General features: G+C 37.0%; 1 protein-coding gene across 3 annotated transcripts in view; it reads left to right on the forward strand.

The window, feature by feature from the left end:
* Positions 1-16920, forward strand: part of INPP4B (inositol polyphosphate-4-phosphatase type II B) — a 213017-nt gene that overhangs the window by 57832 nt on the left and 138265 nt on the right. The gene's annotated exons all lie outside the window — the stretch shown is intronic.

The raw sequence follows: 16920 nt of genomic DNA on the forward strand, positions 1-16920 counted from the left end.
AAACAGGAATAGTAGCTCTGCTCTTGAGAGATCTTTAGCATCTATAACACAGTAGATTAACAAAAGATTAGAACCGTGAATAATTTTATCTACCATACTTGACTTCTTGAACAGTTTTTTTCTTAAGTTTATTTTATTTGGCTGTTGATGGTAGCTGTAGTACTGGCAGGAGATCTCTTGAGTGTTGGCATTTGTCAAATGAAGTGCACGATTATAAAATGATCTTCAATCCACAGAGGAACACAGAAAGATTAATGGAAGATCTTTGGCGAGAGAACTAATGATGCTAATAGTGATGTTGACACTTCCAACTGCTGCTTCCTAACATTGTCTTTGGAAGAACAAAGTTTGTTTGAATGTAAATTATGGAGTACTAGTATTTTTAACTAGAAGCCTGAAGTTAGAAGTAAAATAGGCTCTGTTCATTTGGGTAATCCATGGAAGTTACAAAATGATGTCCGCTTTTGGATCCACTTCAGTGGCAGTGAGGCTTTTTCAAAGGCTTCTACCAGCTGTGTTTACAAATAAAGCTACAAAAAGGGAAATGGTAATTTTTTTTTTCATGAAGGGACTTCTTTGCATTGTTTCCTCCTTATACCTATAATATAAAAAAGGGGAAAATGTTTAACTTCTGTTTTACACCTCAGTTGTAAAACTTCATAATAAATTATATGAAAAGAAAACCTCTACAGCAAACTTCAGTGTTCAATTCTTGGTAGCAAAGAATGTAAAAGAGCAGAAGTTTGGCATATGAGCTCAGGAAACTTTCTGTTCAGGGGCAGTGCATATATCCTGGAAAATTACTTCTGGTATGGATCCTTGCTAGTACTGTCAATGCTGAGATGTAAAAATCAGCTTTTCTCTGCAGGGGCTCACGGCTCTCTGCATTTGTCTCACTGAGGGAAAGAAAATCATTCTCTTTTTCTAGGAGAAAAAGACCCCAGGAAGTAGACACGCTGCAGTTGGTATATGAGCCTTGAAGAAAAGCAGGGTCTGGGTGTTTTCTGGGTATTGTGGAATCTGAATCGATTCTCTCAGACAGAGGCTGAAAATAGCATTCCTTGTGTCTTGTGAGCGATGGCAAGATGTTAAGCGAGGTGCTGTTTCAGGAACTGCATGTTTCACTGTGGCAGCATTTCTTGTACACAGCTGTCATGAGAAGAAATGGATACATGCTAAGAAGAAAGATGCTATATAGGAAAGGAAATTAACAGCTGAATTAAATTGTGATGGTGGAAACAAAAATTACCATGACAGCAATGAAAGGGCATGGGGAGCAGAGTGTTGATGACCAGAACTTACAGTATGGACTCCAGTAGCCTAGGTGTTCTGTAGGGCAAAGTTATTTAGTTTTATATAGATGTTCAGTGCCTTTCCAGATATGAATGTAGATCAGAAAATAATTTCCATGAGGTCACAGATAAAAGGCTTCTAGGTTTTAAGTACTTGCTGTTTTGCATGATGAGTAGGCTTCCCCTCTCCCTGCAGAGGGCTGGAATTCTGTAGCTTTTGTGTTTTTTCATTAAATTCTTCATGAATTTCATTTGAAGGGCCTTTGGTTTCTTCTCTTGTATACAAGACAGAAGGCCAGTATTGTTAACTCAGAGCAACCCTGAGATTTCTTGGGATTCTAGGGGACCTTCATATGCCCTTAAACTGTCCCTCTTGAGATATATGCAATTGCAGATTGCTCACAGGTTTGTGGAGGGATGATGGTGTAGAGAGCAGTGCATAATTCACTGCCTTTCAGTGCCATGATCTCTGTGTAGGAGGATGAGAATTTTAAGCTGCAGTGTTTAAATCAGACGTGTCATGCACATTTTGTTAATCCAAATATTATCTTGAGCTGAAGCCTCACATGCAACTTGAATCAGTGCTGGGCTCTCCTTTTAAAAGAGTCTTCAGCTATTATTTTTAAATGTGGAGTTTCAAATAAGTCCAAGTATGTCTTAGTTTTTGCAGGGAGTGGTGTACTGAAGATCATTAATGCTTGTTTTATTCTACTCTGATCTTTTCAAAACCAAGAGATACAGAATTTAATAAGGTGCTTTTTATTAAATATGATTATGCTTGCAACATACGTTCTTGCAACAGTATTAAAATAGGTACTATTTCAAGATCTTTAGTGCTTAAAACTGAGCAGAGTTACTTCATGAAATCACAGAATGCAACAGAAAGAAATCAATGTTAGACTGTGTCCACTGAAGGTGTACAAAGAAAAGAATTTGTATACTTTGGTTTAACCTCTCATTTTCATTCTTGTACCTCTGAGTGAAGACGATTTCTTATGATGCTTACATTTATGTGCAAATAGCAGAAATTACAGTAAATTTTACAAATATATATGGGAATATTTCTTTTGATTTTGCTGATTTTTTTATTTTGCAATTAAATTGTTCACCTATTAGATTTTTAAAATATTTTCCATTTAATAAACTTTTTTTAGACAAAATACTGAAAAGCATTTTGACCCCTTTTATTCCTTCTTTTGAGAAATTAACTGTGTATAAATTACTAAATCTTGGCATGCTTTATGGGAGATTTTAAGATAGGGAGAACTGTTTCAGTATTCATTTCAAAAAAAATCTGATGATACTACTGCTGTGCAAAATAAACACCAAGTTGGGAAACACATGTGAAGGTGGGATTTTTTTGGTCTTCAGAAAGATGTAATAATCTGTTATATAGGCAGTTTCAAGTCATGTTTATAAAACTTATTTACCTCCTTAAGTTATACTCTCTCTGCACTATATTATGTATAGTCTTAAAAAGTATTATCATCAAGTTTTTTTATTCAGATTAATCCATTGCCTGTAGAACTGAAAAATTCCTTTTTTATTATCTTTGTTTTAAGTACTCCTTTGCTTTCATTTGGGGTAGCAACAGTATGTAGGGAGCTGCTGAAATGATACCTCAAAATGGAATGCTTTTTTGAATCAGTACCTTTCCCTCGGTTCCTTATCCCACTTCTCATGTTCCTCAACTTCAGTTTGCAATATAAATAACTTTTTGTAGCATATTTTTCTGGTTAATTTTATCTATCCTGTATCCAGGTTTCTTTGTGGTCTTCAGTTAAAAAATTGTATTGGGAATTCTTGTTGAAAAGCCACCAACTAAGAAAATACTTAACACAACCCATATTACAGTGCAGCAAATGATTTGTTCTTGCATTTTATTAGTAATTTAAGATGATCTGACATGAAAGCAATAAATGAAATAGTATTACTCAAAAATACCATATCACTTGGTGAGACTGACTAAATTTATAGTATCAAAAAATAAGCTGATCTCATGCATACATGTGCATTTTGAGTAGTTAATGCTAGAAGAGTATAACACACAGGTCTTATAACTAGTCTAACATGACTGATTCTGAATTAAATTTTCTATGTATCCACTTTCTTGTCAGCTGTTTTATTGTCATTAATTCCACTCACAGGTGGAATGAATTACAGATGTTAAGCAGAGTTTGTCCCAATACCTCCAGTATTAATTGCCCTTGTTATATTTTCATATTCTTTTTTTGTCATGTGTAAATGTGGCTGTTACTGTTCTAGATAAGCATCCCGACTGCTTGCTTACCTGTAGCAGAAGAAATAAAAGTCATAGATGTGGGGGTGTGGTGTTCACACTTGGTTTTGGTTTGGCCTTTTTGGGTTTTATTTTTTGGGTTTGCTTCTGAATGGAATTGTACAGTTCAGCTGCTGGATGTGGATTTTTTAACATTGGAAATTGCATGGATTTTATTAGAAAACTAGGCACATGTGCCTTGACATTCATGCTAAATTAGTTCACATCTTGAAATGCTTGCTAGAATTGGTTAGATAAAGATACATGCATTTTATCCAGTGGGGTTTTGTCTTGCTTCTGATTTTTGTTTAAAAGGGTCAATCTGCAAGATGGCTGAGTTCGGGCAACTACTGTAATAATCACATTGGATGCAGAGGGACTGTAATAACTTAAACAGAATTTATTGTATGAGTTGTAAGATGCTGAATGAATACAACGTTATTTCACATATAAGCTATTCTTTGTTGCATATATCTTTTTCACTTTTAGATATGAATTGTAGAAGGGAAAACCTCTAAACATTAATTTTCTAGAACTGTCACCATCCTGTCAGCACATGGGATGCTGTGCAATTCAGGGCGCTGTATCACAACCTGTCCTCAAGCTGAAGAGATTACCATATTTTTACATGTATAACTACCATTCATATAACACATCTTGTATTAAAATGCTTTTCTTTTAGAAAGAATTATTCCCTGTGTGGGGAAAAAATTCTACTGAGTGTTGGGGCAAGCAGTGAGGAGAAATTGTAGGCTGCTCTGTACTTGAAGTGAAAATGAACACCACTTCACTGTATTAAGGCATGTATTTGCTAGGCTCTACTGTATTACTTGTGCTTCAGTGCAACTAGTGCTGTTCCTGTGAAACTGATGAATTAAATTATTTTGGTATGTAAGGGTACTAACACATTTTTGGAAGTACAGCCTTTGTGCTGTACATAAAATCTACTTGTTTTCAAAATGCCTTCTCAAGATGTTGCAGTATCTGTAGTCAGCCATTAAAAGTTATGCAAATTTACATCATCTATTGCAAGACATATCTGTTCATTTGATTTATTTAGACAGAAATCAAATCTGTGTCATCTAATCTACATGACATAAAATCATACCTGCTAAAATGTGCATGCGCTTTTTTTATCCCCTGCTCTTGTTGTATTCTTACTTTGTATTGCTAACATTAATTTTGATCCTTCTGAGAACTGTTAATTGTCTAAAATGCAGGTATCTTCTGTAAACTAGTTTACCTAGACCTGAACCCAAATTAAACAGAATCTCATACACCTTCCCAAACCCACTTGACTTTGAGTTGACTGTTTTTGGGAGAATATTAGCTAAGGTTATTTATTGACAGAGTATTTTTTAAAATTGGAGTTTCTGTTCAGTGGCATTGAAATACATGCCTTTTTGAAATTTCCAATTCCCATTCCTGGTGTCAGTTGGTATGTATCCTGAGATATGATACAGGCTTTAAATCTCTGCATCCTACAATATTTCATGTCATCTGCTGAAGAAGCAAAGGGTGAGTCAGCAAGCGCTGTCATCTTGGCAGAGCACTTTTGGAAGCAACAAAGGATGTGATAGTGAAAAATTATTCTGTGCATCAGAAGTGAAAGAGCAGTGTGTAAAATATGAAAGGGGGGAAAGCTGTCACCAGAATTTGTGCTATAACTTTCCTGGCTGTGGCACCTTCATTTAATGAGCTGTAGTGTTGTGGCTGGCATTTGAATATCTCACAGAAAATATGTCTAGTGGGCTAGAATGGAGATGACTTACTTGGCTTCGAAACTTCAGAACAGATGACAGCGTGTCTGTTTTCTTACATACTTATGGCAATTTGGGGGTGGTCTGAGGGTCCACAGGTGTAGGCAGACTTTTGCTAGACAAGCAGATGTGATGGAGGAAACAAGTTTTCTGGAGCACAAGCTTTCTTGAGTTTCTGAACGAGACTTCATATGCCAAAAAAAAAGTTATCCCTTTCTTTCAATCTAGTATCAGCCTGTCTAATAACAGATACTATCTTGCCCAGAAAACATTATCTTGCTGAATTTCCAAATAAGAAGTTGGAAGATAAAAGCAAGACAGAGTCTATAACTGACTTCTAGAAATAGAAGCCTGGTCAAATTTCAGACCTAAACATCTTTTCTAAGAATACTGTTCCTAATTTTTTCTTGTTATTTGCTGATAAACCATGATTGAAACAATCCTGGAAAATTAGTGCTTTTCAGTTTGAGAAAAAGTTAATCTATTCTATATCGTGGAAATGAAAAGTAAAAAAATAGTTCAGATATTTAACTGTATTTGGTGTTTACTCTGAACCTTAGGATCTTTTTGCATCATCAGTATATAAATTCTGAAAGAAAAAATTACTTTATTTGCCTAATGTCCTTATTCACACTTTGTGACTCGTAAGAATCAGAATTTAATTACGTACCAAAGACAGCCATGACTATCAACTTTCCTGACTCTACTTATGAGTCTGAAAGTAGGGTGCTCATAGCTTATTCAGTTTTAACTTAAGATCTCCGCAAAAGCTTGATCATGCTTATAGAAAAGGATTACCACGTCTTGCAGATTACAGTTATGCTTTAAAAGAAAACAAAATTGACAAAGTAGTGGGGGAAAAAAGGGTTTATCTTAGTATGGCAATTAAGCACATTGGCACATACTGAGGTGAGGAAAACTAGTCTTTCTGTAAAATGGTTTTGAGATCAAAATCATGTGCATTTCATATAGAAGTGACTATGAATGTAGTTTCACTGATAAAACCGTGAAGTACTCTTAATATGAACTTGTCTCTGTTACAACTTTGTATTGAGAAGTGGAGGAAGTCTGTGATACCTGCCTTTTGCCTTGTCTTGTAGGTACAAAGCTATGTTTAGGTTGCTGCAGAGTAAAATAGGCCCGTGTTGATACCTGCTTCCAGTGATACCTACCTCTTGCCTTTAAAGCAGAAACTAATTTAGATTGTGAGAAAGATGAGATGCTTATCTTGAAATCGATTCTGAAGCCAGCAGTGAATTTAATAAATAAATAAATAAATGTATAAAACCCCTTTCAGTTTCTCATCTCAGAAGAGAGGGAGGTTCTGCAAAGGTCAGAGCACTATCGGAGATTGTCTGCTTGTTTAAAGATGGGTGACCAGTAGGTTATTTGCTTGAGTATTTATATACTTAGAAATTTAATTCCAGTTATGCAGGTTTAGCTGTTCCAGTCCAAGAACAAAATGCTTTCTCAAACCAAAAAATGAATTTGTACCTCTTTTCTTTGTAGATAGTTTTGGAAATGTTTATATTTGGATAGCTGGGAATGTTTGTGTTTGGATAGTTGAGAATGTTTATTTTCCCAGGAACTTCCAGAGGTTCCTGTGAGAAAAATTCCTTGTTCTCCTCATGCAGGGTTTGTCAGCAATGAGGACTAAGCATGTGCGAGCCCTAGACACAATTGTAATTCTCATGACAGTACTGCAGTTCTACAGGTTGGAAGGGACGTTATCTATGGAAGTACAGCTATAAGCTTGCTAAAATGGACATTTATTAACAGATGGATCCTGTCTACTAAAATAAAGAAAGTAGTGCTTGTAGCAAGCCCCCGTTATGTTCTCCCTCTTATCTGTCTAATCTATATTTATGCCTTCTACCACAGTAAAACTGATAAGCAATTTTACCCAGAGTTTCCCAAACCAGAAGGGAATTACCTTCCATTAGGTAGTACTGCCATCAGACCTTAGACTCCCTTATTTTTTAAACATAATCACAAAGTGTTATAAGAACAAAAAAAAAAAAAATCCTTATTGATAAATCTTATTTTCCCTGCTTTTCTGGAAATATATGTGAGAGTCCTTCAAGCTTCCACTTGTTAGAGAAAAAAGCTCCTGATCTGCTAAAGGAAAAAGGGATTGCAGGCTGGGACAATTCTTTTACCCACAGATCTGTTTCAAGACACTCAGTATGGAATAATAGAAATGGGATGAAAAACAGTGGTCTCGAAGTACATGACCCTATATTTTCTACTAATGTGAACTTTTTGAATGAACTAAGACTTAATGCAGTGTAAACAAGTTAAGTGAAGGTAAATTAGTTGATCAAAGTGTGACTGAGCACCAGGTCTAAGGCAGCTGAGGGAGGCAAATGATTACCAGATGAATCCGGGGAACTATGTTCAATATATATAAGGTAGGCCTTTTCTGGAAAGCTGTCAATAATGTGATCCTTCACGTTGAAGGAAGATGAATTAGGATCAGACAGAGTGATCTGGGAAATGGGGAGCCTATTGTATGACATTGTATTGTAAAAGCTTGCCTTATTGTCCTAACAAAATGAAGTATGAGAGGGCATATGATCCCTTTCTTACGAGTACATCAGGAGACCAGTATGAGGAACACAAAATAATTACTTAGCTAAAAGACCATGTTGGCAGAAGAGCAAATGAGTGTAAACTCTATGAATAATGCTGGCCTGCAAATCAGAAAATTACTCTGAACTATCATAGCAATCATTTTTTTAAATGACCTTCCAGTCATGTAGGAGAAGAAATTCAAATAATTTCAAGGTGTAATTCAAAAATGTGTGAAGGTGTTTTTATTACATGGTGTCTGTGACAGTAAAGTATTGAAACAAATGATCTGGAGGTTCTTACAGCTCTGTGTTGTTAATACTTCTTTTTATTAAATTACCAGGCTCTTGACTGCTTTTCAAACTTTTACAACCACTTTTGAGGGTAGTGGGGTTGGTCAGAAAATACGTACTCTACACATAGTCTTTCGTACAGTAGAGCTGAAGCACCTTTCTCTGCTTCTCTCAACATCTCCTACAGATGTCAGAAATACTGACGAATGGGCGCTGCTTGTAAACATGGCACAGGCTTCAGGGAAATGATGTTATTTATCTTAAGTGTTCACAGAATTTCTTTCTGGTTGTGCTACTGCTGCAGCTGCATGCAGCAGTAACTGCAGGGAAAATCCTCTGCTGTATTCCCTGAGGGAGACACCCAGTGGGAAATGAAGGTCGAGACTGACTGGCTGAGCAGAATTGCTTTAAAATGTTCACTTTAAAATTTAAAAACGCATGTGAAGAAATTACCTTAAAACAAGGAGGAGAGGAGAAAATCTTTAACTTTCTTTTTGGGTAATCTTAGGACAATTTTCTGCTTCTGTGGGAGCTTACAGTTGGTTAGTTCTGTACCTCACATAAAAATAACTCATTCAAAATACTGAATGTAAGGCCCCCGACAGGCAAAGCATTCAGGTGTTGGCAGAGGGGTGATACCAGCTTCTAGAGGGAACTTAGGTGGAGAGTGTGTACTGGGGATGTGACTGCTCCAGCTGTGGAGTGTTTTAAAGTCTGAGTTCTCGTTTTCAGATGTTCCCTGAAGTCAGAATACTGAGGGATATTTTGTATACAGTATTGAAAAGTCTGGACTTATTTAAGGCAGCAGCATTTATTTTTTTCTATGTCTAATATGTGAAAAACCTTCTGCTATTTGAGTAAATGTTGCTATCTGTTGAGGAATTCCCAGTTCCAGTGTTGGAATTACTTATACTAGACACAAATACAAACTTTATTTCATGTAAGTAACTGGCTCATCAGTGTAAATGGTGTCAATTTTAATCTACAGTAAGGTTTCTGAAGAACTTAATGCAATTTTTTTTTATGGCATTAGATAACAGATTATGAAATGCAGATTTTGGCATACTCAGTAAACTTTATTCGGTAAAGAAAAAAAGGGACTTTCAATTCATTTTTCAAGATAGAGTCATAGTGCAATTTTTACACAAGTTTTGATGCAGAAGATTGTGTTCTGGTAATTTTATATTGCCATTGAGCTCATAATCTGGTTGGTCCAGCAATTTTTGTCTTAATTTATGTCGTGCATCATGTACTGATGCAAGGCTGTGTTGACTGGCGGTTCATCAGACAACTATAGGTGCTTTTGACCCTCTGCTTGTATCCTCTCAAGTGTCCTCTGAAGTAAGTGTTTCAAGTACAAGTTCTTTCCTTGGCTTCTCTAGCATGGTTTTTTTGGCACAGGTTCTCTGGTACTCATATGGAAATGAGATTCTTTTAATTATTTTTTTTTTTTCCCCTATCCAACTGCCTCAGGCACTGTGAGCACTGCTGAATACTTCCATTCTAGGAAGGCATTTTCCCCTGAAACTACAGCTTGCATGCTTGGGTTATAGTCTGCTGCTTCAGGGGAGCAAGATGCACAGACAGACAAACTGAGAGATTGCCAAATCCGTAAATCCGTCATGTTTTGCTCAAGCGATATGCACAATTAAATGGAGAGGGGAGGGGAAGAAAAAGCGTGAGGGAAAAACCAATACAGGTATTTCTATAGCCTATTTTCTTAATCATTCTGGGGTGAGTATTCTTTGGGTTATAATTTGTCAGAACATCTGGGTTTCTCCGGCTGCAGTTAACTGCTGGTTTTTTTCGATTCTGGAGTCTCAGTGATCTTTAGATAGTGGGATTGTAATAACCAGCCTGAGGTATTCAGACTTGAGCAACATCTCCCTGTTGGCTGGCCTGTCTAGCTGAATAGCCAAAAAAGCTTAGGAATGCTCCATCAGTAGCTTGCTGACAGAAGCTGGAATTTGGCTTCTGTGACTTGTATTTCACAGTCAAAGCAAGCAGTGAAGAGCAGGTGTCACAAGCCCTTTGAAGGGGGTTTTTACTCTTGAGATTTTGCAGGTTGTTCCCAGTATGCAACAGACTTTAAAGGGGTGATTCCTGGAAATTATGATGGGAAGGGAAAAGAGCAACCAGCATACTGGCTGATTGTAAAGATAAAGAACTTCAAACACAATGTTATATTATATTATATAAAAATTATAACTGGGGAAATGCCGAGAATATTTAGTACCTCTATAACACTACAGAAGATCTCTTCACATGATTGGGCTTTGTTCAAAATAACTGTGAGGTGGAGGAAAAAACCCTGTATTTCATTATTTCACTACCAGTGGTCATTATAATGACTGCAAAGACCTGACCTTTTAAAACAAAAGGTTGACTAATAAGCAACGAACCAAACTGCAATGCAATGCTGTCTCTGTCAGTGAGCACTTACCACTGCGGGGGACTCTGAGCAGGTGAGTGCTGTATTGGTTCCCTGTCACGGCCACTGCAGTGCGTGGATGGTGTTATGGTGTTTCAGACCCCTGCAATGCTTGAACCATCACTTGTAGGGGTTTCTTAATGGGTGCAAACCCTGTGCACAGAAGACACAGTGCACAGGTTACCTTTTGCTAGCAGCTGGTCACAAGGGGAGTGACAACAATCTCATCATGCAAAACAAGAATGCTTTGCAGCATAGGTCTGCATTAATTCTTAACCGAGAGTTAACGGAGTGCAGCAATACATGGCTTTTTCTTCTCCCTGAAAAGCAGTGTACTGCAGCAAATGGTACTGGCGGAGTATCTGTACCCCAAGATTCAATAAAGAGCAAATTAAGTATTAGTAGCAGAAGAGCATCTATTTTTAATGATGCTAGGGTTTAAATGTTAATTATCTCTAATTTATAAAGTCTGGTTTCCTTTGTCACTTTTAATCTCACGCATAACCTTACAGTTGACAGATCTTTCTGAGTGGAATTGAAAAAAAAGCTGTCTCAAATAGGTTAAAAAAATTGATTCTTGTGCTCATGCTGTGTACTACATTAACAAGGTAAATAAACAATTTCTTCCTTTCATTTTTTGATTGCATACGCTGAAAACATATTGAAGGTTATTTAGATTTATATGGACAGATTTGATAGCTTCTTCATATTTACGTTGACTCCAAGAGATAAATCAAACTTAGGACTTTGCCCTCAGGGACTAGTTATTTATCTTATGAATAGCTGTGGAAGAGAATAGACCCAGACCTAGGGAGGTTGTTTAAAATGTGTGGTTTTCACCTGTGTATTTCAGCTTTGGAACATATTGCGGAAGCAGCAGTGTATGTGATCTTAATGCTTTGTGGAGGAAAGACCATTAACAGGAGCTGCCTTTTTCCCTCCTAGCACAGCTTCTGCACAGTCCTTATATTAGTGTTTGGTAATTTGCAGACTTGAGTGTCAGCAGCTGAAGCTTTGAGCCATGCTGACTTGGGCCCTGTACCCACACTGTAACTTCCTCCTGGCACATGAGCTATAGTGGGACGCTGTATGGATACGGTCGGTATCGTTTTGCGTGGAGGCGCAGTGCAAGGTAGTTCAGCTCGGGTATGGCTGGCAATTATGCCGAGTTAATAAGCCTTGCTGGATGTGATCTGACTCTCTGTAGCATGTCCCGAAGCACTCATAATATATAGATTTTTCTGACACTTGGGCTATTCCAGCTTCCATTTGGAAATTGCAAAGGTTTTTTGTGATGCACTCAATACAGAGAGAGTTCCAATGTAATCTTATTTCTGAATGGTGGTTTTCAGTTTTTTGAAGGCAGTTCTGCTCATATGCACAAGCTGTAAAAAATAAACAAAACTGTATTTGTAATCAAATACTCAAGGCTTAGGTGGTTTTCTGCTTGTTATTCATACACCTAGTTATGTACCTACATAAGCTGTTAAATTCTTCTAACCTCAGACTTTGCTCAGGGGGATCTCCTCATGTTTGTTTTGTGCCATGTGTCTGTACTCTTCTCTAGAAAGCGTACCAAGATGCAGCCTATGCAGAGAAGAGAAAGATACTTGTAGAGAAGATGGCAAGCAAAGCAGGTTTATGATGATTCTTAGAGACGGAGGAGTTCGTCTTTTCCATTGTCCTCATATTAGTTCTTGAAAAGTGTGCCTGGAGGTAGTACATAGTCTCAGTGCTGCACAGATGAATGATTCTGACTCCACACTCCACGAGTCACAATCAAGCACTGCCTATAAAAAGTATCCAGCCGTATGCAGATACGCCTGCCCTTCTATTGACCCTTTCAGATAAACAGCTGAAACTGTCACTTGGTATACAGCAAATAATAAGGACATACATATAGCAGGGAAATAGATACATATTCTTTTATAAATTTTATTTTCTCTTTTATTATTTTATAATCAACATTATATATATTATACTGCTGCAAAAGCATTGCTGTGGAGTCGATATAGCTTATGTTCCCTTTACTTTTCATCTTTAATTTAATTTTAACATTTGCTCATGTCTCCACATAGCAACTTTTCCACTGGAACTGTAAACCATGCAATACCACATATATGCCTATTGGAAAAAGATTTTATTTTCTGCTTTATATGGACTCTTAGAAATAATTATGCACTGCAGGCTGGAAAATTACTCCGCTGGCATTGTTGTCCATCCACTAAGCAGGTATCCAACAAAATATTGATGGAAGTGTTTTACTTTGCTGACTATGCTACGTTGATTGAACTATTTAGCAAACTGTTAATCTATATGATGAAAATAAATAGCTGGTAAATGTGCAGTGTCTCATCAATATCTTCTAAAAATGAATTTGCTGCATGCACCGGAATGGGATCTATCCTATAAAAGCTGATCAATGTTGTTGCAGAACCTAGTAACAATTTCAGTGTTCTTGGCTCATCCAGCACATACACATGAAGCTACAACTTCTCTGACTGAGAATCTACGATAAATATAGTTACTCCCCAACTCTGATGAGTGGTGCCCCATGGCTGGCAGGCAGAAGGTGGTGGTGAGGATGGGGACCATCCATAGCAGTCATCTGTGGAGCTGTGGTGGCTGTGTTAGCAGAGTTCAGTGCTTGCTTTCTGTGCAAAAGGGCCTGTGGGGGAGAGGAAAAGTGCAGATGGTCACTGTCCCAGAGCGCTTCCAGGTAACATAAAGGTAAAGTCGCCTCCACACGTTGCATTCCTATACAACTGCCAGAGTTATACTGAGGGAGTGAAATTGTGAATACTTTCCTGGAAGGTGCATATGAAAAGAGTGTAAGTCAATTTTCAGTGACTCAGTAGTCTCTCTTACCCTGTGCTTTGCCTGATGTGGTGTGTACCTAGTTCTTGTTAGATGCTGGGAGCATATAACAGTGGTGACAGAATAGTGCATTTGAGCAGCCAACAGCAGTAAGGTAAGTACTGGGCAGTCCCTGGAAGCCACTAGTGATCTGATGAGGTAAATCTAGAATAAGTGATAAAAGGATCTAGCATTATTTCTTTGCAAAATTGAAGTGCCTTCTGAATGTGGCCTTTGAGCATAAACTGAAATGCAAACGCTTTAAGGGCAGGCACAAAAGTTTCAGTAGTGATTCAGTCTTCTGAACTTTGACAGCCTGTGTAGAAGTGGCTTAGACTACCATGAATGACTGAAAAAAATGTTCTTTTTAATCATATAAAGCTGCCTTATAGAAAGGACAGTTAATTAAAGCTGAATTTAACATTTAGGCCTGGTGAAATTTGACACTTAGGTAGGTCTGTGATAAATACGCTAGAAGTGTAAGGATAGCTACTCATTTTATATTCTTCTACATGAGATTTAAAGAAAATGAAATGTATCATGAATATCCACTCTAGTGCATGAGAGTTCTTCCTGGTACGACAGGCTGTTGTATACAAGATAACCGTATTGTTCTACAAGCTAAATCACTGGAATGAATATTTGTCAAAAATATTTTGCGTTTGACCTAGGTCACAAGCTGTCTTTCTTGCTTTCGTTTTTGATCTCTTCATACATCTCTTGTCTGGGAAGATAGGGCTGTAACGTGTGTTGTTTCAGGGAAGTTCAGTCTTACCCCAGTTCTGAATAAACTCACAGTTCAGAGGTTTGCATTTAGCTGAGGAAAATTTAGAGCAAATAATGAGAAAACTGAAATTCTATCAGAATAACAGATGCTTGAGATTAAAATCTGACTTTTTGTTTGTATATATGTTTTGTAGTTGTTTTAGAATACTGTTGGGGCCATTAGGAAAAAGTTGGTTTATGGCAGACTTTTAAAAAGTACAGTAGCTTGTTTAATCAGGTAATGCACTAGGAGAATATTTACTCCTTCAAATCCCTGTATTTCTCTTTTTCTTCCTCTTTCATTTTGTTGATCGGGACCTGAGTTGAGCTGTTTCTTATGTTTTTTATTTGGTGCCAAGCTGTCTTTGTGCATGTGTAGTGATGCTTACTTGGGCATATGTGGGCATCTCATAATGGGACTCTGATAACTGCAGTATTCTGAGAGTTAAAGTATGTTTGGAAACTCAAATCAACAGACAACATGGAACAGACCAGGTTATAACTCCCATATATGTATGTACATACACATGTACGACTTCTCTTTTTAATGAGTATTTTAAACCTGTTTCTAAATAAAATATATTTACACACACATGGATTAAAAATTCCAGTTTGCTTTCAAAAGAAGCATATTTCAGGGAGAAGAGAGGCACAGTGTAATGCCAGTCCCACTAAATGTAGTATTTCTGTACGTTTGGCTATATGACTACTGATTATAAAGTGGTTAAAACCAAATGAAAATAAACAAACAACCATGTAACTGAACTGAAAAGTGTTTTAGAAATGAAAACTGAAGCTTGTGGATACTTTTTTTACTCTTCTCATTGTGACACTAATGAAATTGAGCTTGGAACTTCAAACAGGCAACAGAATTTCTTTCCATATTTAACTCCATTTGGAATTATGAAATAAGTTTTTCTTATATGGAAGGCTTATACTGTAGGTTTTTCAGGTGTTGCCATCCTTTTCCACTTCTCTGCTGGGTCAGAAAAACAAAAATAAGTTCTCCTGAACTGAGACTTTATTCAGCAAAAGAATGAATGAATGAAAGAATGAATTTTCTATAGTTCTAAATGTATGTGTATTCCATTGATTCCAATAAGCATAAAAGATACTTGGACTTCCTCTTGCTTTAAAGCACGCCTTAGGATCATGCAAAAACAATTACACATGTTTTAAAATACTTACTGAACTACTACTGCCTTACAAACGCATCTTATAAACAGTGATGATAATTTAAGAATGAATCTTCCTCATTTGTTCATGTTTCTGGAATAAATATCCATAATAACTAGAAAATGGAAATACCACACTTCCATGTTGGGCTGTATGTTACCTATTTGAGGCTAGCGTATAGAACAGCTTTTTAGCATCTTAAAATGATGTAGAATTTGTGGAGTGGCGTTGATACTCCTTCTGTTTTTTTAAGAAACACATTTGCTGTAAGTTATTTCCCCAATTTCCCCAGTCCCCAAAAGGGCAAGTCAAGTATCACCAACAAGGAAATATCAGTAATTGTATTTTCATTCGTGCCCTAAGGTATTTTAAAAAAGTTTGTGCTAGTGTTCTGTAGCCAAATATTGGAGTTGCTAATGTTATACTAGTGGAAAAAAATCTAAATGTAAAATTACATCCAAATGAGGACTCCCACAAATTTCTAAAATATGCTGATCCTCATTAAATTGATTATAGCATTTCTTTACTATCTTCAGGCTTTTGGGGGGGAAAACTATATTTCTCACTGTAGAGAATCAAGGAATAAGAACTGACTGAGAAAAGCTATGGTTCTCTTTGGTCATGTCTCTGTGGTAGATTTTTGCTTAGCTGTTTCTAACAATATGTTGTATTTAGGATAACAAAGAGACAAAATTATCTTTGTTTTGAGGGAGGGTTTTCTTTTTTGTGTGGTAAGTTGCAGCTAGAATAAAATTATTGAGGGACACGTTTGAGGGCATGGGACAAAACAAGTCTTTCGCTGAAAGATTTGCAAAATGAGTTTGAGTTTTGTTTTGAAATCAAGCCAAAAATTTGTCCTTAGGTGGCCGTGCTGTAAATGAATATCTGTTATTTAGGCTAGGTAATCAAACAGATGTGAATGCTCAGTACATGCCTCCCTTGTGTGTTGCTGAAGCTGGCATCCTTTTTACCAGCAAGCTAATGCAACGGGCTGTTTTGGCTCAGGCAGGCCACGTCAGGGGGTGTTACAGAGGTTGCCTTGTACTTTTTCTGTCTCAATTTTACTGTTTAATCAGTTCTCTGTTCTCATTCAACAACTCAAAATTCAACAGTAAAATCATGTAGACACTAAACCTACCCCCCTGAAAACCTGTACTGTATTTTGGGAAATATTTTTTATGTACTTTGTTCTTTCATTTGTGGTTGAAAATTTTGGTTCGAGATAACAACTCTAGATGAAAGACTCTGGCATTCAAGTTAGAGCCAAAGAGTCTTATTTTAGGAAAGGAACAACTGAGCACAACTTTTCTCCCTTTAGAGAATCAAGAAAGTTCAGAATGATAAATGGGTAGTGGTGAGAGACTTTCTCCACAGGAACTGGAAGAATATTGTGCTTAAATTATTAATTAATTGGGTTTTGATTATATATACCTCCCTTTAAATTTACCTCCAAAATGCAGAAGGTATGAGGAGGAAAAAGGTGCATGAGCACTTATCT

This window comes from Falco biarmicus, chromosome 1, assembly GCF_023638135.1.
Source record: "Falco biarmicus isolate bFalBia1 chromosome 1, bFalBia1.pri, whole genome shotgun sequence".
Taxonomy (NCBI): Eukaryota; Metazoa; Chordata; class Aves; order Falconiformes; family Falconidae; genus Falco; species Falco biarmicus.